Source organism: Sciurus carolinensis, chromosome 17 (assembly GCF_902686445.1).
Source record: "Sciurus carolinensis chromosome 17, mSciCar1.2, whole genome shotgun sequence".
NCBI lineage: Eukaryota > Metazoa > Chordata > Mammalia > Rodentia > Sciuridae > Sciurus > Sciurus carolinensis.
In genome coordinates, this window is record NC_062229.1 from 48,929,399 (window position 1) to 48,954,505 (window position 25,107).

Consider the following 25,107-nt stretch of genomic DNA (forward strand, 5'->3'; position numbering starts at 1 on the left):
ATATTATTATCTCCATTATACAGATATAAAGAGTGAGGTTCAGAGGAATTTGCCTAAAGCCCCTCAAAGGTAGAAAGTGGTAGATCCTGGGACTCAAATGGAAGCCATCCAATGTCAGACTCTGGGCTCCACCAATCAATCTGCATCATTTCCACATCAGTACTGAGTGACTTTCATAGGTGAAAGGATGAGTAGAGGCAAGGGTACTGTCATATTTTGTCCCAAATTAACTTGTCCCAACTCCTCTGATTCTGTTAGTCTCCACTGAAGTCCTATGTAGCTTCAAAGTGCTCCCTGCCTTGCAGCTACTTGACACAACTCACACACAAGTGATGTTCTCAGAGCAGTTAGGTCTCTGCTCTCCCAAGCACATTCAAGAGGAGGTGGTCAATAAACAAGCCCACATGTAAACAAAGGACTTAGAGATTGTGAAAGTGTTTTGAAGGCAATAAAACAAGATAATGGGGTAGAAAGTGTTTGCAGGAGACTCTTTCCCCTGCTCTTACTGATTATTCCTCCCTCTATCTGTTCTCCCTGCCTGAGAGGTTCAGCTCTTGGAATCTTTATGATCACCATAATCTCATAACTATTCTCCCTGTTTCTGAGTTCTTTTTTCCTTAGTCTATCATGCTGAACTCCTTAGGATAATATTCTTAAATTGTTACCTTCTTGTCTTCCCTTTTGCTATAAGTGAGGCTTAAATTCCTCACTTTACGCCCAAGTCCTCCATCTTTTTTTTTTTTTTTGTTTTGTTTTGTTTTGTTTTGTTTTGTTTTGTTTTGTTTTGCGGTACTGGGGATCGAACTCAGGGCCTTGTGCCTCCATCTTTTTGTCTCATCCTATAGATGCAGTAATGTTTCTGGATCATCTGCCACATGCTGACCATGGTGTATTCCTCAACGTAAGATATCTGGTCCTTTCAGCTAAATTCCGTGTGTCCCTTCTACTATTGTGATCTAGCGGTGCTGGGTTCTGTGTCTCCATTCAGCAAAGAATTGAAGAACAAGACACAGAGATAGTAAGCAAAAGGTAGGTTTATTGCAAAAGCAACAGAGAGAGACTTCTCCAAAGAGGAGATGCACCAGAGCTGAGAATCCAGCCAGGGGAGTTTTGGCCTATTTTAATGGTCTCTGGAATTTCCTCCTTTCCTTAGCTTCTCCCCTGTCCATGCTCTCTTCACTATAATTGATTGGTGGCCCCTTTGTCCACACGTCTGTTTCAGTTTTTTGATTGGGCCCCTGCTTAGGAGCACAAATATGGAAGTGTCTGTCTGACAGGGTCCCTGCTTGTGTCCACAGGCACTTTTGTCAAGCAGGAAGTTGACCTCAGTAGAAGACTCTCTCCACGCTCCTTTGCTCTGGTCCTGCCTGGGCCCCCCTCGGTGACCATCTTGCCCTGATGGCCTAAGCCCTTCTACATCTCCCTCACTACATGCTATGTTCATTTCCACATGCCTGATACCAGAATATCCTCTTCTGTTCTGTCCACCCCTCAAACTGTCCTTGGCATTCAGAGTCCAGCTCAAATCCAGTTTTGTCATTTTCTTTTCTCTATATCCTTATTTTTAAAACTCACATTCGTTTTCATGGCTTTTTACTTGATAGCTTTCTGGTCAAGCACTGTCCTATAATGTTACCTAATTGCTGTATGAATGTGTGTGTCATGCATACACTTGTGACTGAAGGCTGACATTTGTTCAGGACAACCAACTCTCGCATTCCTTTTATTTCTGAGTGTTAATGATCACTACAAATGCACTTACCATGAGTAAAGCACTGTGCTAAGTATCCTACACCCTGCAATTTATTACCCCTCCCCACATCTTTATGAAATGGCCACCTTTTTAGCCCCACTTGGCAGTTAGGAAACTATGACTTTAAGAGGTGAAATCATTTGCCGAGGATCACACTCTTAGCAGTTGGCAGACCTGGAATTTAAACCCCATGTGTGGTTCCAAAGTCTACAACCTAAACTCCATGCCACACTGTCTGAACACAATCCTGGGCATTGGTTTATACTTTGTATCTCCATCTACTTAGTAAAAGTGTCAAGACCTGTATTGGTTTGGATGTGAAGTGTCCCCCAAAAGCTCATGTGTGAGACAATGCAAGAAGGTTTAGAGGAGAAATGATTGGATTATGAGAGCCTTAACCCAATCAGTGTTTTGATCCCCTGATGGGATTAACGGAGTGGTAACTGAAGTGGCAGGGTGTGGCTGGAGGAGGCGGGGCATTGGGGATGTGCCTTTGGGTCATATATATTGTATCCGACTAGTGGAGTGTCTCTCTCTCTCCGTTTACTGATCACCATGTGAGCTGCTTCCCTCCACCACACTCTTCCACCATGATGTTCTGCCTCACCTCGAGCTCTGGGAATGGAGTCTTCTATCTAAGGCTTGAGACCTCTGGAATGGAAACCCTGAGCATCCAAATAATCTTTTTCTCCCTAAAATTGTCCTTGTTGGGTCTTTTAGTCACAGCAGTGAAAAAACTGACTAAAACAAGATCTTTTTCCAGGAAATGACACCAATGCTGAACAATGAAGTAGAGAGGCCAAAGACATTGCATGACTCCAAAGCAGGAGTCTACCTTCTGGGGTTGTCCCATGAGACCCCGTGGGGAGAAGCCATGGCCATCACATCTGCCAGAGTTGAACCTGTGCCTGGGGAGTCAGTGGGTAAGAAGGAGAACACCTTAAACTGAAAGCCACTGGACAGGACATCAAGAGTCATTTCACGTATTAAGAAACTCAAAGAAGCGTCCTCTCAGCAGCAGGGGTTCCAGTGAACTCACTGGAGGTGGTCCCTGAAGGTCAGAGGACTTCTCATAACTCAGCTCCAAAGCACCTGGAACTAGAGGAAGATGTGTTGGATGTTTATCTGGGACAGACAGTGAGCCATTTACCAGTTTGGACATTCTTTTAGTTTTTTCCTTTTCCATTTTTAAAATAGGCCTTTTATAACATAGTGCTCAGTCCTGAATTGAAGCTGGCTCCATTCTCTGGAGTCTCACTTCAAAATGTCTAGTATTTTGAATCTCAGGGCCCATTATTCATTTTCATTGGTTTTCCTCTGGCTGAATTCTTATGCTCCAACTCCAGCTGCCTTTACATTTCCCTCTCCTTTTTATAAAGCTCCCGTGGTCCTTGAAGGAGAGGGCTACTGTTTCCATGAGTGGGCATTTTCAGGCCTGTCTGAGGAGATTGATGGGCGGGTATGGGTCCCGTGACTTCCCAGGGGCCCTGAGGTCTCAGCCAGCAACTGCTTCACTGAGAGACTTCTGTGGGAGATGGAAGTTTCCACAGGCCTAAATGGGGGAAGAAAATGAGTTTCCTTCACTTGAAACTACCTTTAAAATCTCATGACCTGGACCAAAAGAAAAACACTCAGGATAGGTATCATGGCTACTAATAGTAGTCAGCTCCAATGGTACATTTTAAAAGTTTTAAAATCTTGTCAGAGGATCCCAACTAAAAAAGAAAGGAAGTTACATGGAATATTCTACCAGAAAACACTGCTATTTTTAAATATTATTGATAATCTTTGGCTTGTGGTATGGGTTTTAAATGGTAGTGGTCTGTGCCAGTCACATGAAGCAAAATATTTGTAAACGCTGTTCAGTTTTTAAAAAATAATAAAAACACCACATGATGGGAATATGAATAGAAATTCAAAGTGAAAATCATACACAAGAAAGATGAAAACCAAGAGACCCCAAATTTAAGTGAATAAAAAATTAGATTCAGTGTAAACCTATCAGCAATTAAAGTGAAAAGAAATTTTGATCAGTTGTACATTTCTGAATATCTTAAACTTTTATTTTTTAACTAATACATGAAGCATAAAAGTTTCACATATTAATGGAGTACCATACATGTACATATCTCACGATATTCAAATCAAGTTAAATATATTTATCTCCTCAAATATTTATCATTTCTTTATGGTGAAAACTCTCAAATTACTCTTTTCTAGCTCTTTGAAATGTACAGTACACTATTCTTTATCTATAGTCACCATACTGTGCAACAGCACACCAGAACATCTTACCCTTATCTAACTGGAACTTAGTACCTCTTGATCAAACTTTCCCCATCACTCATACTTGCTTCTGTCCCCAGTCTCTGATAACCACTATTCTACTCTCAACTTGTATGACATCAAACTTTTTAGTGTGCACATATGCATGAGACAATGCATGTGGTACTTGTTCTTCTGTGCCTGAGTTATTTCACTTAGCATGATGAGCTCAAGTTCCATGCATGTTGTTGCAAACGACAGGATTTTGTTCTTTTTCATGGTTGAATAGTATTCAATTGTATATATGTACCACAATGTTTTTATTTGTTCATCAGTTGATGGACACTTAGGTTGTTTCCATTTCTTCGTTATTGTGAATAGTGCTGCAGTGAACCCAGGGGGTCTCTTTGACATAATGATTTCATTTCCTTTGGCTATATACCCAATGGTGGGATTGCTGGATTATATGGTAGTTTTAATTTTAATTTTTTGAGGAATCCCGGTAGAGTTCTCCAAAATGGCTACATTAATTTACATTCCCACCAAGAATGCGCCCCAGGGTTCCCTTTTTCTATACCTCACCCAGTACTTGTTAGCTGTAGTCTTCGTGAAACTAGTCATTCTAACTGGGATGAGGTAATATCTCATTGTGGTTTTGATTTTTATTCCCCTGATGATTAGTAACATTGAGCATTTTTTATGTATCTATTGACCATTTGAATGTTTTCTTTTGAGAAATGTCTATTTAGATCATTAGCCCAATTTTTAATTAGATTTTTTGTGGGCTTTCCCTATTGAATTTTTGTACTTCCTTATATATTTCTGTGTATCAACCCCTTTTTATAAGTATAGTTTGCAAATATTTTATTCCAGTTCTTCAGAGGGTCTTTTCATTCTGTTGGTTGCTTCATTTGCTGTACATAAGTTTATTTAGTTTTCTGAAATCCCATTTGTCTCTTTTCACTTTGGTTTTTTGTGCTTTGGGGGTCTTGTCCAAAAAAATATATGTGCCCATACCAATGTCCTGAAGAATTTCCCCTAGGTTCTCTTCTAGTAGTTTCATAATTTCAGGTCTTACATGTAAGTTTTCAATTCTTTTTGGGTTAATTTTTGTGACTGCTGAGAGGTAAAGGTGTAGCTTCATTTTTCTACATGTAAATATCCAAGTTGCAAACTACAACTTTGCTTAACTCAGTGATTAGTTTTAGCTGTGGTTTTTTTAGTGTCACTTTTGTGATTTTTCTATACATAAGATTATGTCATCTGCAATCAGTGACAATTTGACCTCTTTTCTTTTTACCCCTGATTTAGGTGTCCTCTTACCTAATTGCTCTGGCTGGGACTTGCAACTCTTTGATGAATACAAGTAGTGAAAGTGGGCATCATTGTCTCGTTCCAAATCTTAGAAAGCTTTCAGGGGTTTCCTCATTCAGTATAATGTTAGTTAGCCCTTGGCATATTACAGATGGCCCTTATGTTGAGGTACATTCCTTCTGTGCCTTGATGTCTGGTGTTTTCGTCATGAAGGGATGCTGAATTTTATCAAATGCCTCCTCTACATTAATTGAGACAAGCTTCATTTGCATCCTTCATCCTGGGGATATGGTGCATCATGTTCACTGATTAGCATGTATTAAACCATCCTTGCATTCCTGATATGAATCCCACTTGATTATGGTGTATAATATTTTTATTGCACTGTTGAATTCAGCAGGATAGGATTTTGTTGAGCATTTTTGCATTTGTGTTCATCAAGGATACTGGCTTGCAGTTTTCTTTGTGTGTGTGTGTGTCCTCCTTATCTGGTTTGGATAGCAGAGTAATGCTGGCCTAACAGAATGTGTTTGGAAGAATTCCTTCTTCTATTTTCTGGAATAATTAACAAGAATTGGTATTAGTTCTTCTTTAAATGTTGGCCAGAATTCAGGGAGGCCAGCTGGTCCTGGACTTTTCTTTGATGGAAGTCTGTTAATCACTGATTAAACCATGTTGCTTATTATTGATCTGTTTGGGCTTTCTATTTCTTTGTGATTCAATCTTAATAAGGCATATGTATTTAAGAATTTGTCTATTTCTTCTAGGTTATCAAACTTGTTGGTATATAGTTGCTCATGATAATCTCTAATAGTCTTTTGCATTTGTGTGGTGTCAGTTGTAATGTTTCCCTTTTCATCTCCAATTTTTTAGTCTTCTCTATCCTTTGCTTAGTCTAGCTAAGAATGTGTCAATTTTGCTTATCTTTTTGAAGATGTTATTTCTACTCTGATCTTTTTTATTTATTTCCTTCTACTAAACTTTCATTTAGTTTGTTCTTGTTTTTCTAGTTCCTTGAGATACAGTGATGGGTTATTTGAGTTATTTCTACTTTTTTGATGAGGACATTAATTGCTATAAGCTTTCCCCTTTGAAATCCCTTTGCATTATCCTACAGGTTTTGATATGTTGTGTATTTTCATTTGTCTTAAAAAAATTTATCTTCCTTCTTGATTTCCTCTTTGATCCATTGGTTATTCAAAAGTAAGTTGTTAAATTTCCATGTATTTTTATCGTGTACAAAGTTTTACTTGTTATTGGTTTCTAGTTTTATTGCTTTGTGCTCAGAAAAGATACCTAATGTGATTTCAATTTTTTAATTTATTGAAATTTCTTCTGTGGCCTATCATCTTATCCTATCAAATCCTAAAGAATATTCCATGTACTGATGAGTAGCAGTGTGTGGAATGTTCTGTTGATATCTGTTAGGTCCGTTTGGGCTAAGATTCAATTTAACTCTGAAGTTTCTTTATTGACTTTCTATCTGGGTTATCAGTCCATTGCTGAAAGTTGGGTGTTAAAGTCTCCAATTTTTATTGGATTTGGGTCTGTCTCTCTGTTTAGGCCTGTTAATACTTGCTTTATATAATCAGGTGCTCTAATATTGGGTGCATGTATATTTAGAATTATTATTTTCTCTTACTGAATTTATCACTTCATCATTTTGTAATGACCTTCCTTGTCTTTTTTGCTGATTTTAATATAGTCTGTTTTATCTGATATTGGTATGAATACTACCACTTCTTTTGCCTTCCATTTTAATGAAATATTTGTTTCATCCTTTCCTTTTCAGTCTATGTGTATCCTTGGAGTGAAGTGATTTTCTTGTAAGAAACATAGTGTTTTTTAATCCAATCATTCTATATCTTTTAATTAGAGAACTTAATCCATTTACATTCAAGGTAATTATTGATAGATAAGGTTACTACATCAATTATGTAATTTGTTTTCTAGTTTTAGTGTAGTTCCTTTCTCCCTCTCTTACACTTTTTTTAAATGATTAAGTGAATTATTCTAGTAGTGTGTTTCGATTCCTTGCTTGTTATTTTTGGTTTGCCTGTTGTAGATTTTTGCTTTGTAGTTACTATGAGGCTTACACAAAACATCCTTTGATTATAACAAGCTACTCTGAAAGGATAGCAAATTAACATGATCAGAAATATATGAACAGAAACAAATGAACAAAAGAATAAGAGAAAGTATACTAATAAGAAAACTCTCCAGTGGCTTCCCATTCCTCCCTACATTTTGAATTTTTGATATTCCGATTTACATCTTTCCATCCATCACTTAATATTAGTCCTTATTTTGATTGTTTTGCTTTTTAGTGTTCACACTAAAGATATGCATGGTCTATATACCACTCTTAAAATATTAGCACATTCTGAATTTGTATAATTAGTCTTACCAGTAAGTTTTATACCTTCCTATGTTTTCTTGTTATTCACTAATGTCTTCTTTCTTTCAGTCTGAAACCTTTCAATGGCATCTTTGTTGAACAGGTCTAGTGGAGATAAATTCTCTCAGCTTTTATTTGTCTGAGAAACTCATTTTGAAAGGATAGTTTAGAAACGGATTGACTTGTTTGATTTTGTTTTTTCCTTCAGTATTATGAAAATTTCATGCTTCTTTCTTCTGGCCTGTAAGGTCTCTGCTGGGAAGTATTCTGTCAGGTGAATTTGGCACCCTTTTCCCATGCGGCCTTGAGAATCTTATCTTTACCTTTCACATGTGAGTGCTCGATTATAAGATATCTTGGAATTGACGTGGTTGAGTTAAATTTGACTGGTGACCTTGATCTTCCTATACCTGAATATTTGTATCCTCCTCTACTTTGGGGAAGGTTTTTGTTGTGGTGGTGGTTGCTATTTCTTGGAATAGACTTTCTACTCCCTTAATTCTCAAGTCCTTCTTGAACATTTGCTTTTTTAATACTCTCCAAAAATTACTGTAAGCTTCCTGCATTTATTTTCATTTTTCTGCTCCTTCAATTGTGTATTTTCAAATAGGCCATGTTCAAGATATTTCTTTCTTCTGTGTGATGTATTCTGCTATTGATATCTTCTATCATAATTTAAATTTCACTGAGTCTATTTTTCAGTTCAAGAATTTGTTCAATTTTTAAAAATTGCTTCCATCTTTTTCTCTGTTACAGTATTAAAATGTTTCTCTGTGTTTTCCTCAAGCACACTGAGTTTCCTCAAAGCAGTTCTATTAAATTCTCTGAGAGTTCTTCCATGCAGATAACTGCCTGGTCAGTTTTTGGCTCCTTATTTTGAGTATTAGACAAGGTCATGGTTTCCTACAAGTTGACAATGCTTATTAGCATGAGACAACATCTGCACATTTAAGGATCAGGTATTCATTTCAATCTTCCTAATCTGGCTTTGTTTATACTTGTCTTTCCAGAAATTCTAAGCAGAGTGCCTGTTTCCCTGATCCTATAGTCAGTACTAGATGGTGCCCAGATCCAGATTTACCAGAAGTCTGTTGATTGTATGTTGTCACTGTTTCAGTAGTAGAGGGCAATTCAAGCCCAAGTTTGGCCCAAATACACTGCTGATATAGTGTTCAGAAAGGAATATGAGAGTACCTAAAGAGAGCATTCTATACCCATAAGCCTCCCTCTGGGGCAAGGTTAGACCCAAATACCTCATTCACAATTACCAGCCTATGGTCAAACACTGCAGATTCTACCCAACACTGGGCAGTGATCTTGGATGGACCAGCCCCAGGTTCCTATATGTAACCATCATAGCCACCAAGCTGTGTTGAGGCCTGAGCCCACAGCCCACAAAGACCAGCACAATACTAGGTTAGAACCAAAGTGCTATAGGTTAGAACCATGGTGCTATAGGTTGCCTGTTTCTAAGGTGGACTCATAACCCAAGACCATTGCAACCAGTCACAGGCAATAATAACTGAAATAGAAGTTTGAGAAACTGGGGTAACGTGTCTCCCATGATACTAGAATAGTTTCAGAGGCTCCATCCCCAACCAGGCCTAAGGATGAGAGCCTCTGAGATCTGCCCATTGTTAGGTTTCACCAGACAAGCACAAAATTCCAGGACAAAGTCTTATGCTTACAGCACTGTCCTATTCCCAGAAAACAGAGTCTTGCACAAGGTTAGAGCAGTATTGGTGAAGGTAAACCCTTGACCATGTGGACTGAAGCTATACTGGGTTATGCCCAAGTCTCACAGCCACAAGGACCTGCTTGCTCAGTTTCAGGGGTAGATAGACACATTGCAACTGACAGTGATGCAGGCTGAAACATAAGTCCGTCACAGTGGGGCACTGGTCTTTGCCTAGTGCCAGGGTAGTTCTAGAAACCCATCTGTAAGCACTGGTCTGGTGATATCTGTACTGCCTGAGTTTGGGAGATGGGTGGTAGAGACAGTCACTTGAGCACCATGGCTGATGTTAGGTTGAGTTACACCTGAGTCACACAGCCACAGTGGACTGTGGTTGTGGGAGAACAGCAGGTGTGACCCAGGCCAACTGCAAGGCTCAAACTGTTGCAGCTCAAGTTTGTCCCTCTGGTGTCCAGGTCTCCGCCTGATGCTGGAGCTGGATTGGACACCGTCTGTGAGCCCTGGCCTGAGGAGTTTCTATTGGGTGCTTGGTCTTACCCTAGTAGGCCTGACACAGGGCTTTGAGACAATCCTCTGTGCCACCTGTCCTATCCTTGCTCCACAGCAGGTGGTATCCTCCTCCCCACTGTGCCATCCATGGTTGGGGGGTGGACAGTGGAGGCCATCAGTGCCTGAGCTAATGCAGCTCTAGGGATTTAGCCCACAGGTATTGTCCTGGTGGTAGAAGTCATGGGGCTCTGGCCAGCACTGTGTTTTGCCATGGCAAGTCTGGTACTGGGTTTCAAATCTAAAGTCTGGACTTAATTCTCTCTCTTTTCCCCAACCAGGAGGTACTGCTCCATTCTGGGCTACCTGGAGTAGAGGAAGGGGTAATGCAAGCAACTTTCCTTCTTGGATACATTTTTTTTTTTTAAATATACTTAAAGCAGGCTAAAAGAGACTATAGTCTCTCACCTGATTTCCCTAGCTCTGTACTGGTAGTTTGATGCAAGAATAGCTGTACCTGGCATGTCTGTGAGGAGAGATTGCCGGGGCGGGGGCGGGTGGTCTTAGCTGCCATCTTGCTTCCCTTGCCCTAGAAAACTCTGAATTTGATGACATCATTGTTGGGACTAATGACATGTTAACTAACTCAGGTTGACTCCTTACTCCCTGGCGAGTGAGCAAGATCAAGACCTCAAAGGCGGTTTCAATAGTTAATGATGATGAATCGGACCACCGTCAGGGATTGGTTAACAACAGTTCCGTGAACGTGATCAGCTCGTGCTTGCCATATAGTCCTATGGGACTCTCGCCTGCGCCTGCGTGAACACCCCATGCCTTGCTGACCTTTAAGCTGACTGGTTCCCGCCTAGCCCCCACCCTATATAAAAGCTGTGCAATTTCCTCAATAAATGAGTTCCTGCTGCGAGGGGTCTCCCTGACGCGTCTGATTGTCCTCCGCCTGGAGGGCTGGGAGCGGGCGGTCAGTTGGCCCTACCTATCCCAGTCTGACCTTGTTGGGGAGTGTCCCCTTCCCTTGTCGCTGGTCAAGAAGAGCAGGGGGGCTTAAGACCCCAACACATCATCTGCCATGGAAAGAAAATATTTTCACTTTGTTTATCATGAAAATTTCCTCATTGTCCTGTGTTTCTTCAAGTACATGCATCATACCATTTTTGAGATGTTAGGGGGTCCACCTTATTTCTTACTATACAAACCCAAATATCCCAGGGATATTGCTCAGTACCAGTAGAGTTCAACATGTTGGCATTTTCTGATTTTGATTAAAATACACATTTGAGAGGTTCATGAATGTAATGTGCTTCCTTCAGGTCATTCCCAAATGCCTTCCTTGGCCATTACCTACATGCATGGTTATTTGATTACATCCTGAGGAGATGAAGCAAGCAGGGTGTAAGGTGATATTTTTGAAGAATAAGGGTTCAAAGGCAGCATCTGACCAGGGAGTCATGTCCTAACACAGACCCCTGAATACCAAACCACACCCATCAAGCAATCTGAGAGGCGGCCTTCTCCAAGTGTGTGCACTTCAATAGTACGCCTGGAGAGGAGACAAAACCACTGTTTGTCTCTTTCATGCACTATCAAGCTTCCATGAATGACATGCTTTGGGTCCTTCCCTAGCTGTTTTTCATAACTTTAAAACCCTGGGGCTGCTGATATGTGATTATGTAAGCAAATGTATTTTTTCAAGATATACATTTTCTCAGGTCTGAATAAATAGCATATATTCAGACTGTAATGCACTTTCATCAGAACTCATTCCTCCTCTCACTTAAAAACAGTGTGGTCTTTGTGGTTCTCACACAAAGTCCTTTTTAAAGAAGAGAGATATATGTACGTATTAAAGGTACAGTAAGCTTTGGTGTCTTACAATGATCGTTCTCTGCCAAGAATTCCCAATTCAAATGTTCTCTCCTCCCCCCACAAAGTCGTGTAAAGGAACAAAGTCAGTATTATTCTTGAAATCTAAGTTTAAAGAGTTTAAAAAGTGGAAACAATTGAGGTACATTGTAATTGCTAAACAAGATTAAGTTTAGTCTTGCAAAAATCTGCAGAAAAACACAACACAAAAACAGGCCTAGACAAGAGCAGTACATTTACATGTAGCTGCTGTTCCACGACTCCTTTCTCTAGAATGCCCATGTCATGAATCGGTGTGCGTAAAACAGCCACCTCTGTGGTCCTGCATTCGCCCTTGAGCCACGTTATTTATGTTCCCCTTCTACTTTGTAACTGGCAAACATTCTCAAATAGTAAGCCTCCCGTGCCACCAACAGTGACGTACAATCAGACTGGATTGCTTTCTCCTGCATTAGTAAATTAGGGCAATCCCACCCAGTCCTACTCTTTTGTAGGCCTTTTGTACTACACAATTTATCTTCAAACTAATGGATTTTACGCAGGTGATCAAAAGTTGTGGGGGTTACTTCTCAATTCAATTAGCTAAATTATTTCTTAGCATTTCAAATCATAGCCTAAGGCTCCACAAGGCTGCAATTTTTTTCTTTTTTTAAATTTTGAAGTGAGGCCATTCATGCTCAGATATCAGACCTGTAGTAAAAAAATTAAAAAATAAAAAATAAAACAACTTTGCAAACTCTGATAAGATTCAGAGGAAAAAAAAAGGACAAAAGGCAGGTGAATTGGAACTACTGCCAGACTGCTCTCTGTCACCATCCATTTCACTATTTACTTGTACTCACTCTGGGGTTGTTTTTTGATGTGTGTGTGTGTGTGTGTGTGTGTGTGTGTGTGTGTGTGTTTGTGTGTCAGGGATTGATCCCAATGGTGCTTAACTACTGAACCACATCTCCAGGCCAATGTCCTCTCAGGTTTTCAATAGGGTCCTGGGTTAGAGCAAACACTTTGGAGCAATATTTCTCAACAGGCCTTGTCCAAACAATATTCCTGCCAGAGGCTCAGGAAGAAGGGGTTCCATGGTGTAATAAGTTTGGGAAGTGTTGCATATCACAAGCTTATTAGCGCATTAGAAGCTCCTAGAAGCCCTTAATTCAACTCAGTTGATTTAGCAGACCCCACTTTGCTCCCAAAATGAAAAGGCCACAGAATCTTATGTTCAACGCGACTTCCCACAGGACCAGAGCTGTGGCAGGGTTCAGTTTGGAAGACTTCATTTTAGTGCACCAAATTGTTGTTTTCTGCTTGTGTTGTCTTGACAGTTAAGCTGGGCAACGTAAGTGGATAATCCACTGTGGGAGAGGTTGGAGAAGGCGGCAGGAGGGAGCTGGGCCACAAGTCCTGATCTCCTCACAGCACAGAAAAGAGGCAGTGAAGGAAAAGCAGAACTGAGAGGTGGGTGATGGAATAAAGGCTCTAAAAGTCAATGTTACAAAGTTGGAGACCTGGGGAGACTTGAAGATGGGTAGAAAATAAGCACAGCATTTCCTAACTCCAAACCCAAACCCAAGGTGGGGCATGTGGGGAAGGTCAGCAGAGAGAGGGAGCGGAAACACTCAAACTCACCGGCATGACGTGAACCGCAGAGTCTCTGAAGCAAATCAGTTTAAAGCCAGATCCTGCGTCGAAGGCTGTGCCAGTTTCTGCAGCCATTTTGTGGAGACCTCAGCTGAATCGTCACCCCCTGAATCTTTCCACATCCAGACAGCTGCAAATAAACCTGCAGGAAGTCCCCTGCAATGGGTTCTCTTAAGAATCCACATAGAAAGAACTCCCCCTCACCTCAAGCAAGAGGAGTGGGATGGGGCAGACCTGGGTGGGGAGGTGCACCTAACCCAGCGCTGGGCTCCTTCCAGCAACCCATGCAGAGGCAGAAAGCTATGCGCAGGCTCCTCAGGATATGCGCAGGCTCCTCAGGATGTGGCATTGATTGAGCAAGGTAGCTTTGGTCCCAGGCAGAGGAAAGAGAATCCATCAGGACTATACCAGCCCCAACCACTGACATTGGGGGTAGGTAGGCACCGTGGAAAATTGCCTGAGTCCTAAGAAACCTGGAGGGACTGTCCCCTTAATAGTGCCCACAGTCTGAGTGGGACCTGTACTGGAGGGAAGTTGCCTGGATATCCAGTAAGAGAGACGTCCAGTTCCCAGATGGGGGCAGCAGCCAGCAGAAAGCTGCTAGGTGAAGTTGCCTGAGAGCCCCAGGAAGCTTAATGGGAAGGGGCACAGGTTGCTACCATAGCCAGAGGGAGGTCACTTGAAGCTCCCAGCCTGACCCAGGGTCACAACTGGTGTTTCAGTCTGCTTTTTCACTGCTGTGACTGAAAAACCCGACCAGAACAACTGTAGAAGAGAAAAAGGTTATTTGGGGACTCACAGTTTCAGAGGTCTCCATCCATAGACAGCAGGCTCCATTCCTTGGCACTTGAGGTGAGGCAGAACATCATGGCAGAAGAGTGTGGCAGAAAGAAGCAGCTCACATGATGATCAGGAAGCAGAGAGAGAGACTCTACTCTGGAGAAATAAAATATATAGCCTATAGCCACACCTCAATGAACCACGTCCTCCAGCCACACCCCACCTACCTCCGGTTACCACTCGGTTAATCTCATCAGGGATTGATTAATTGATTAGGTTAAGGCTATATCCTAATAATTTCTCCTCCAACCCTTCTTGCATTGTCTCATACATGAGCTTTTGGGGGGACACCACATCTACACTATAACAACTGGCAAGTAAAGAGGCATTGTTTGGGCACTGGCTGGACCCTGCATCAGTCATCATCAGCAGAGAGAATTGGCTCCTGCTATTCACAACCTGGGTCAGTAAAACGTGGAACCCAGGTCAACCACCTGAGTCTCTTTACTACAGTACCTCAGAGAGTGGCATCAGCGAGGGGAACACTTCTGCACCATGGAAAATCCGTAACCAGAGGACCTGTGCTTATAGACAACCTTCAGGCTCCACACCACCATGAAAATCCTGCAGAAGGGAGCAGGTACACACGACCCACAGCAATCACAGGGACACTCCAGGGCCCTGCATCCTAAACCCCCACACACAATAGAAACAACCAAGACACAACACTGTATCCTCTAAGCTGTCAGCCACAGATCACTGAGCTAACAAACCAGAACCAGGTGGTGGGAGGTCCACAGCAACTAGGGAAGCAGCTCCTGTGCCTCAGCAACTCTGGAGGGATCCACAGCCAAAGAATGATGGGCATGTGCTAAATGTCCAATGCCCAAAGAAATCCAAACCAAGATTCAACAAGAATTTTCCTCACTTTGACATGGTTTACTATAAATAACTCTAACATCAACTTTGATCATATATATCTCTCTTTAACTTGATGGATAGTTGTTACCCTAATAGTAGCCATCAGTGTACTTTCAACCGATTTGAATATATTCCTTTTAATGGTTTAAAGCATTAACTTAAATCATACTTTTTATCTTTGTTTTCCTGGATCTATTCTATACCCCTATTCACCCTCTTGTATTATCTGCTACTACCTCAAATATTCACCATCCATTTTTTTCTCCTTTCTACCTTGTTGTAAATTATTCTTTTATTTCTCCCTTTCCTTCCTGTTTCTTTCTTTCTCTTTTTCTATTGCCCAAACTTTCTTTTATCTTCCTTTTAGCCCTCATTTAAACTTATAGAAATTTTATTAAATAATTTTATTAAAAATTTATTTTTCTACCTATTCCAGAACTTTAGTATAAGTTTATACCTGGATTTGAGGGACCATGGAAAATAAAAGCAACAAGTTTTTATTTCTCATAGGGTTGAATAGTGTGAGGTTTGAATCTAAAGTGATTATAGTAAATAGGGTTCAGGGGCAACTCTTAAAGTGGTGCTGATATTGGGATCTGCAGAGGTCACACACTGACTTAAAATATCAATATCTGAGCTTTTACCCAACCCAGCATTCTGAAGAGAAAGAAGCTCATGAAGTAATCCCTTCCTTAAAAGACCAAGTGATAATTATCCTAATAGATGAGTAGATTACAAACAATATTTAAGAGCAAGGGAGCAAACCATCTCAAACAGTCCATAATGTTTCAGCAACTGACTCCGTCAACACCACCATGGAGGAAATGTCAGAGAATTTTTAAAGTTCATAGTTAAAATGTTTAATGAACTAAAAGAAGATGTAAGGAGTGAAATTAGAGAAAAAATACAGGAAGTGAAAGATCACTTCAATAAAGAGATAGAGATTCTGAAAAAGAACCAAATAGAAATTCTGGAACTGAAAGTATCAATAAACCAAATTAAAAATTCAGTGGAAAACATCACCAATAGATCAAACCACTTTAAAGATACATTTTCAGACCTTGAAGACAAAGTATATAATCATGAACATAAAGTTGACCATGAAGTAAAGATGTTAAAAGACCACAACAAGAATATTTAAGAAACCAGGGATGATATCAAGAAAGCAAATCTAAGCTGGGTGCAGTGCACACACCTATAAGCCCAGCAACCTGGGAGGCTGAGGCAGGAGGAGCATGAGTTCAAAGCCAGCCTCAACAACTTAATGAGGCCCTAAGCAACTCAGCGAGATCCTGTCTCTAAATAAAATACAAAAAGACTGGGGATGTGGCTCAGTGGTTGAGTACCCCTGAGTTCAATCCCCAGCACCTCCCCCCCAAAAATGTCTAAGGCTCAGAGGGTTAGATGAAGGATCTGAAATACAAACTAAAGGGATGTACAATCTTTTCAATGAAATAGAATTAGGAAATTTCTCAAACCTATGGAATGAGATGGAAATTAAAATACAAGAGGTATATAAAACTCCAAATAGGCAAAGCAGATCTACTCCAAGACACATCATAATGAAAATGCTTAATATAAAGAACAAGAATAGATATTTAAAAGCTGCAACAGAAAAATAACTGGTAACATTTAGAGGTAAAACATTTCAGATTTCAACATATTTCTCAACCCAGACACTAAAACCTGGGAGAATTTAGAATAATATATATCAGTCTCTGAAAGGAAATGGATGCCAACCAAGACTACTACATCCAGCAAAATTAAGTTTCAGAATTGAATATGAAATAAAAACCTTCCATGATAAAAGAAACTGAAAGCATTTATAACCAGAATAACCTGAACTATAAAACATACTCAAAGAAATAGTTCATGAAGAAATTAAAAACAAAAATGAAAATGAGCATAGATGAATTACACTAAAAACAATATTCAATTAATGGGGAATTAAGTCTAATTTATACATTAGAAATATATCAAAATGGCACAAAATAAAAAGCATCTCTTCATAATTACATTGAATTTGTAAATGATTTACATTTTTCAATCAAAAAACCTAGGCTAGCATATTGGATTAAGAAAAAGAAAGAAAGAAAAAAGACCAAACAAAAAATATGCTGTCTATAAGAGACTCACCTCACAAAGACATCCACAGACTGCAAGTGAAAGAACAGGAAAAGACATACCATGTAAATGGTATTCATAAACAAGTAGAAATAGCAATTCTCATAACAGTCAAAGTGAATTTCAAGCCAAAATTAATCAGAACAGACAAAAAGTTCACTTCATATTACTTAAGGGAATCATACAATAAGATATAATGATTGTACATAATTATGTCCCAAACAATGGTGCATGTACATTACATAAACAAAACTTGATCAATATTAAGAATTAAATAGACCACAATATAACAATATTGGGTGATTTTAACATATCCCTATCACCAATAGAAAGATCATCCAGACATAAACTAAAGATTTTACAGAACTAAAAAATACAATTTATAAAATATACCTAACAGACATCTATAGAATATTTCATCCATCAGTGATGGCCTTCACTTCCATCTTGGCAGCACATGGAACATTTTCTAAAACAGACAATATTTTAAGTCACAAAGAAAATCTTACGATTACAAAAAAATAGATAATACTTTGCTTTCTATCAGATCATAATAGAATGAAATTAGAAATCGATAATAAGATAAAAAAGAGAAACCACTCTAAAACCTGGAGATTAAATGATACAATTTTGAATGATGTATGGATAATGGAAGAAATCATGGGAGAAATTTTAAAAGTTCTTAAAAATAAATGAGAAATAGAATAGAAATACAATGTATCAAAATCTCTGGGATAGTATGAAGGCAGTTCTATAGAAACATTTGTAGCACTTCCTGAAAAAATAGAAAGATAATAAATAAATAATCTAACATTACAATTCAAGAACCTAGAAAATGAAGAACAAAACAATACCAAATCAGTAGAACACAAGAAATAATTAAAATTAGAATCAAAATTAATGAAATTGAGAATTAAAAAGAAATACAAAAGATTAACAAAACAAAGAGTTGGTTTTTTGAAACGATAACAAGATTAATAAACCCTTAACCAAACTAACAAAAAGAGAGAGTACATTTAGATTAACAAAATTAGAGATGAAAAAGGAAACATTACCATAGATATTACTGAAGTCCAGAGGATCATCAGAAACTATTTGGAATTTTAGATCCAATAAACTAGAAAATCTTGATGATATTGACAAATTCCTAGAGACTTATGACCTAATCAAATTGAACCATAAGGATATAGAAAACTTAAACAGATCAAACTCAAGTAATAAAATTGAAGCAGCTCTCAAAAGTTGAAGAAAAGTCCGTGACTTTTCTATTAGCTGAGTTTTACCATATTGCTAAAGAACTAATATCAATCTTCTTCAAATTATTTCATGAAATAGAAAAGAAGGGAACACTGACAAATTCATTCTCTGAAGCCAGTATCACCCTGATAGCAAAACCAGACAAAGACGCATCAAGGAAAGAAAATTTCATGCCAATATCCTTGATGAACATAGATACAAAAATTTTTAATAACATACTGGCAAACTGCATACAAAAACACATTAAAAATATAGTGCACAATGATCAAGTGGGTTTCATCCCAGAGATGCAAGGTTGGTTCAACATACAGAAATCAATAAATGTAATTTACCACAGAAATAGAGTTAAAGACAAGAATCATGTAATTATTTCAATAGATGCAGAAAAAGTATTTGACAAAGCACAACACTTATTCACATTTTAAAAACACTAGAAGAACTAGGGATAGAAGGAACTTACCTGGACGTTGTAAAGGCTCTATATCACAATCCGAAGCCAAACATCAGACTTCATGGAGAAAAACTGAAAGCATTTCCTCTAAAAATAGGAACAAGACAAAGATGCCCACTTTCACCATTCCTATTCAACATAGTCCTTAAAACTCTAGCCAGAGCAATCAGGCAAGAGAAGAAAATTAAAGGGATATGAAGAGGAAAAGAAAATCTCAAATTATCTCTGTTAGCTGACTACATGTTTCTATATTTAGAAGACCCAAAAAAACTCCAGAAGGTTTCTACAGATCATAAATTAATTCAGAAAATTAGCAGGACACAAGATCAATCATGTTCCTATACTTCAATAATGAATCTGCTTAAAAAGAAATTAGGAAAACTATCCCATTGGCAATAACCGCCAAAACTTGGGAATCAAGCTAACAAAAGAGGTAAAGGACCTCCACAATGAAAACTATAGAACAAAAAAGAAATAAATTTAAGAAGACCTCAGAAGATGGAAAGACCTCCCATGTTCTTGGCTAGGCAGAATTAATATTATCAAAATGGCCATACTACCAAAAGTGCTATACAGATTCAATGCAATCCCCATTAAAATGCTAATGACATTTTTCACTGAACTAGAAAAAGTAGTTTTAAATTCATGTGGAAAAATAAGAGACCCAGAATAGTCAAAACAATCCAATAGCAAAGCAGGAGGCATCTCAATACAGAATGAGAGTAACAAAAACAGCATGGTACTGGCACCAAAACTGGCATGAAGACCAATGGAATAAAATAGAAGACACAGAGACGAACCCACATAAATACAGTTATCTCATACTAGACAAAGGTGCCAAAAACATGCATTGGAGGAAAGACAGTCTCTTCAACAAATGGTGCTGAGAAAACTGGAAATCCATTTGTTGTAGAGTGAAATTTAAACCCTCTCTCTCACCTTGCACCAAACTCAACTCAAAGTGGATCAAAGACTTAGGAATTAAACCAGAAATCCTGCAACTGCCAGAAGAAAATGTAGGCCTAATTCTTCAGCATGTCAGCTCAGAAACCGACTTCTTTGACAAGACTGCTACAGTGCAAGAAATAAAATAAAAAATCAATAAGTGGGATGGATTCAAATTAAAAGCTTCTGCACAGTAAAGGAAACAATGAAGAATGTGAAGAGCAAGCCTAGAGAATGGGAGGTCTTTGCCACCTGCTCCTCAGGGTATTAATATCCAGACTGTACAAAGAACTCAAAAAAATTTAACACCAAAAAACCAAATAACCCAATCAATAAATGGGGCAAAAGAACTAAACACACATTTATCTAAAGTAGAAATACAAATGGCCAACAAATAAGTGAAAAAAGTGTTCAATTTCTCTAGCAAGAAGGGAAAGGCAAATCAAAACTCCATTGAGATTTCTTCTCACTCCAGTCAGAATGGCAAATATCAAGCATACAAATAATAAATGTTGACAAGAATACAGAGGAAAAAGTAGACTCATATATTGTTGGTGGGACTGCAAATTGGTGCAACCATTCTGGAAAGCAGTATGGAGATTCCTCAAAACACTAGGAGTGGAACCACCATATGACCCCGTCTATCCCACTCCTCATTATATATCCAAAAAATTTAAATCAGCATGCTACAGTGATGTGACATAGTCACATGAGTGTTTACAGCAGGGCAACTCACAGTAGCCAAGCTATGGAATCAACATAGTACCCTTTAACAGATGAACAGATAAAGGAAAATGTGGAATATATACACCATGGAATATTACTCAGCCATAAAGAAGAATGAAATTATAGCATTTACCAGTAAATGGATGGAACTGGAGACTATCAAGCTAAGTGAAATAAACAAGTTCCAAAAAATCAAGGGAAAATTGTTTTCTTTGCTATGTGGAAGCTAAACCAAAATAAGATGTGTGAGGGTGGGGGGAGAGAAAATGGTGTGGGGGGAATTCCATCAATATAGAGGAAAGATCAATAGAGTAGACCAAGGGGACTGCGGGGGAAGGAAGGAGGGACGGGATAAGGGAAGAACAGTGGCAGGAATCTGACCAAATATTCATATTTACATATATGAATATACCAGTGAATCTCAACATCAAGTATATCCAGAAGATACTAATTAAAAAAAAAAAAAAAGACTCTAAGTAAATTGCAGAAAAAAGCAGTAGAGGGAGGCGACCAGGAGAGGAAAGAGGAGGGAGTGGAGAAGTTCTGGGACTGAATTAGGACAAATGACGTTCCACGCTTTTCTGGCTATGTCAAAATGTATCCTAATGTTCTGTATAACTAAAGAGAACCAATAAAAATAATAATCCGTTGTGGTTTTGTAGAGAGAGCTACAATCGCTCGATTTTTTTGAATGGTATGAGTTTTATGTAAATCAATGCCTTTTTGATGCTTAAGCCATGTGCTAATTCTGAGTTTAAACCATACCTTCACTGTGACTTTCCACCATGGTGCACAGAGTGACGGACATGGGGAGCATGTCCAGTTGACCTGTTGCGGTAACTTGTACGGATGCTTAATTCTGCCCAACTTTCAGGCTCCCTGAGTCTCTGCTTGATCAGTACTAAAGTAGCCAAAGCAGATCATTCAATATTCACTTCACTCTTTGGAATCTAGTTCCTCCACAGCAAAGACACAGATTTGATTAATTTAAGCCTCACAGATGAGATTTCCCTCTGCATAGTCAGGAGACATCCTCAGAGCCCAACTCCCCATCTCAACACGGTGCCCCAGTGTCATAGATTCTCAGTTCCCTGAGTTCAGAAAGCTGCGAAGGATGTCTCCATCCTCAATGTGATTCAGTAAGGACCCAGCATAATGCAGCCCTAGCTCCAAACTGCTAAGTTTTGCCAGAGCATATGGGATTATAAAAGCGAATGTGTATTATGCATAATATTATGTCACATTATTGGGCACATTTTTTAAAAAGGCAACACCCACAGGTCTGAACAACTTCAATGTTATGCAAATTCCACAAGCACTAAGGCATGCTGGTCACTTTTTCTTCCGCTCAGCAGAGCGCCCCGGGGAGGAAAGGAGTCTCTCTGCTGTGCCATCATTAGTATATACCTTTGCAAACTCTCACCCCTTGCAAAAGGTTTCTGGGCTCTACATTAGAGTTCTTGGTTCACCTTCTTCTTTTGTGACTGGCAGAAAGGAGCTGGTGTGAAGTACAATGAGGCGACTCAATCCTCCTTGGGAATTCAATATGCTGCACCATCGATGCCCAACCCCGCACGCTTTTTATAATCATAGCCATCATCTTTTTATTATGTCTTGGACTTGAGGAGGCCTGAAAGCAGATGTAACTCATGATGACCTGACTTCAATGGGAGAATGAACCAGGTGGCTAATTGTCTCTAAAACAAATACACTGATAATTAGCAGGAGAGCACAATGCAGCAGAAGCCTAACCACCAACCTTTATTTAAGTTAAGCAAATGGGTGAGCAAATGATGCAGCTGCACCGCACTTTGACAAGTTAATAAGGCAGCCATACTTCATCTCGTCAGCCACACTAGCCAAAGCATGCCCTCAGGACTCGGTATCCATGATGCTAAAACTGTGGACTTGGGAAATTGTCAGGGTTCACAGTGAAAACCCCTTGTCTGAGAACTTTGTGGTTTGAGGTGCTAGATTTTCTCACCCATGGAATGCTGAGGTCAAGGTCAAGACAAGAGCAGGTTGGCAAAGTCTCACCCATACCCTCTGGAAGTGCTAATAATTGTAACTCTCTAAAAATGGTAATTTAGTGACAGTGTCATTGCAAATTTCATTTTCTAGAGTTTAAAAATTACTTAGCTTGGACTGGCTAATGTCTAGCTCAGAATTCAGCAAACTTCTTCTGGAAAAGACTGAAGAGTAAATATTTCAGGCTTCGCGAGACTTATGGTCTCTGTTGCAAATGCTTAACTGTCATTTAGTGCAAAAGCAGTTGTAGACAGGATGTAAATAAGTGACTGCATTCCAATAAAACTTTATTTAGGACACTAAAATTAAATTTCATGTAGTTTTCACATATCAAACATATTATTCATCTTTTGGTTTCTTTTCAACCTTTTCTTACAAATGAAGGAAAAATTCTTGACTTGCTATTTATACAAAAACAGGCTGGATTTAACTCATGGGCTGTAGTTTACTACTCATAGTCTAGATTAATTATTTGAGCTTGAATTAAGGATTCAGAGATAATGCGGGGTTATTCTCTCTGGTTTCCGACTTATTTGTTTCTCCATTGTACAAGGGAATTCAGTTAATTCAGGAGCTGGAATCAAAGCCTAAAGAGAGACTCAAATAAGTTGATTCAATTCATACCATATTGAAATATGCTTTCCAAGTCACAGGGCCTGAAAGGCCAAGTCTCTAAAGGAGGTTATAGTTCAGAGTTCTAGTTGGAAATGGATCAACCTCAAGGCTCAGGCAGAGAGACCCTTCCCTGATTTGTCAAAGGGTGTTCAAATACACATAGTCTTTTGTCCAAATACTTCATTTCCAGGAATTTATCCTAAGGAAATCATTAGAATTACAAGCAAAAACTGAAGAACAACATCAAGGTTGTTTATTACCGGTGTTATTTACAATAACAAAAAAAAAGAATATGTTGAGCTATAGAAATGTCAAACCATGACATTGTCAATTTAATTAATGTCATTATCATTAATTAAATAATTCATGGTCATATTATATAAAACAATTATATAACCATTAAAAGTATGATGCTTAAGACTTTGTATTGTCATGGAAAGATGTTCAGGGGCTGAGGAGACAGTTCAGTAACAATTAAGACAAAGTGACTCATTTTTGTTTATAGAATTACAGAAAATATCTAGGAGGACAACCAAGATTGTTCATCTCTGCAAGGTATGTTTATGACCCATTCTTAATTTCTTCTTCTTTTGTATTACATTTTCTAACCATTTTCATTCATTCATTCACTCAACACATATTTATTAAGCAATTAATTATGTTCTAGGACTCAGGTTTTTTATAGTGGAAACGTTAGGCTTGGTCGTTTTTCAAATCTAAACATTTAAAAGAAGAAAAAGCAATCTTCAGAAGTTGGTGTAAGAATGTACAAATGGTTGGGGGTGAGTTGCCTGGGGACCTGAATCACAGAAAGGACACTATGGAAGACAAAGATCAGAGACAAAGTCAGAGGCAGCTGGGAGCCAGGTTCTGAGATCTCTAAAGCTACTGGGTAGTAGTTATCAGCAATACAGCATCTGTCACTCTATCATATACCCTGTCACTCTTTCTACCATTTTTCAAAACCAACTTTCATAACTATCTCCCACCCTATCAAGGGGCCAGTGGACAAGATGCTAAAACAAGGATAGGATTTAGCTTAATAACTCAGGTCTATAATGCCACCTTCTGAAAAAGAGAGAAAGAGAGAGAGATTAGGTATGTGTGTGTGAGGAGGTGCTCCTTATTCAATTTAGGGATTTTCAAAAAACTAGTGACTTAATATGTATTCATATCCTTAAATAGTATCCTCATCACAGTAGAATCTAGACTGCACTGAATTATCCAGGCTGATTTCGACATCTTTTTCAAGCAGAGGATTTTTTAAAACACGTGCAACTTTAAAGTACCAGAATGGTATTTTCGGAGAAATAAAAAAGCAAACATTTCCATATTTTTCCTGTTGACCCCGTTGTTCTCACCGGTTTCACTGAAGTATTTAATCTTCCCGGGCGCTGAGTCTCAACACTGGGCCTCTGATACTCACACCCATCAAGCACATTTCTACTGCATTCGAGGTTATACCTGGTGTGTGGTTCAGAAAAACCACAGGGATAAGAAGAATTTACAGGATTATTTGGAGATAGAGACTTTACAATCCCAAACCGACTGCGTGTTTCACATTATTTCAGTTATGAGATTTTTATTATTAAAACACTTGGATAATTGGAATAGAATTTATTACAATAACAATTATCCCTGAGTATTTGAACACATTGCTTTTGGGGAGTTCTTGTGTGAATTCAGACAGTTGGTGTGGCTTCAGTCACACAGATGCTTTATTGAAAGCCCTTTTTCTTTAAGTTTTTGTATTTTTTTAATTGTAGATGGACACAATACCTTTATTTTATTTATTTATTTATTTATTTATTTATTTATTTATATGTGATGCT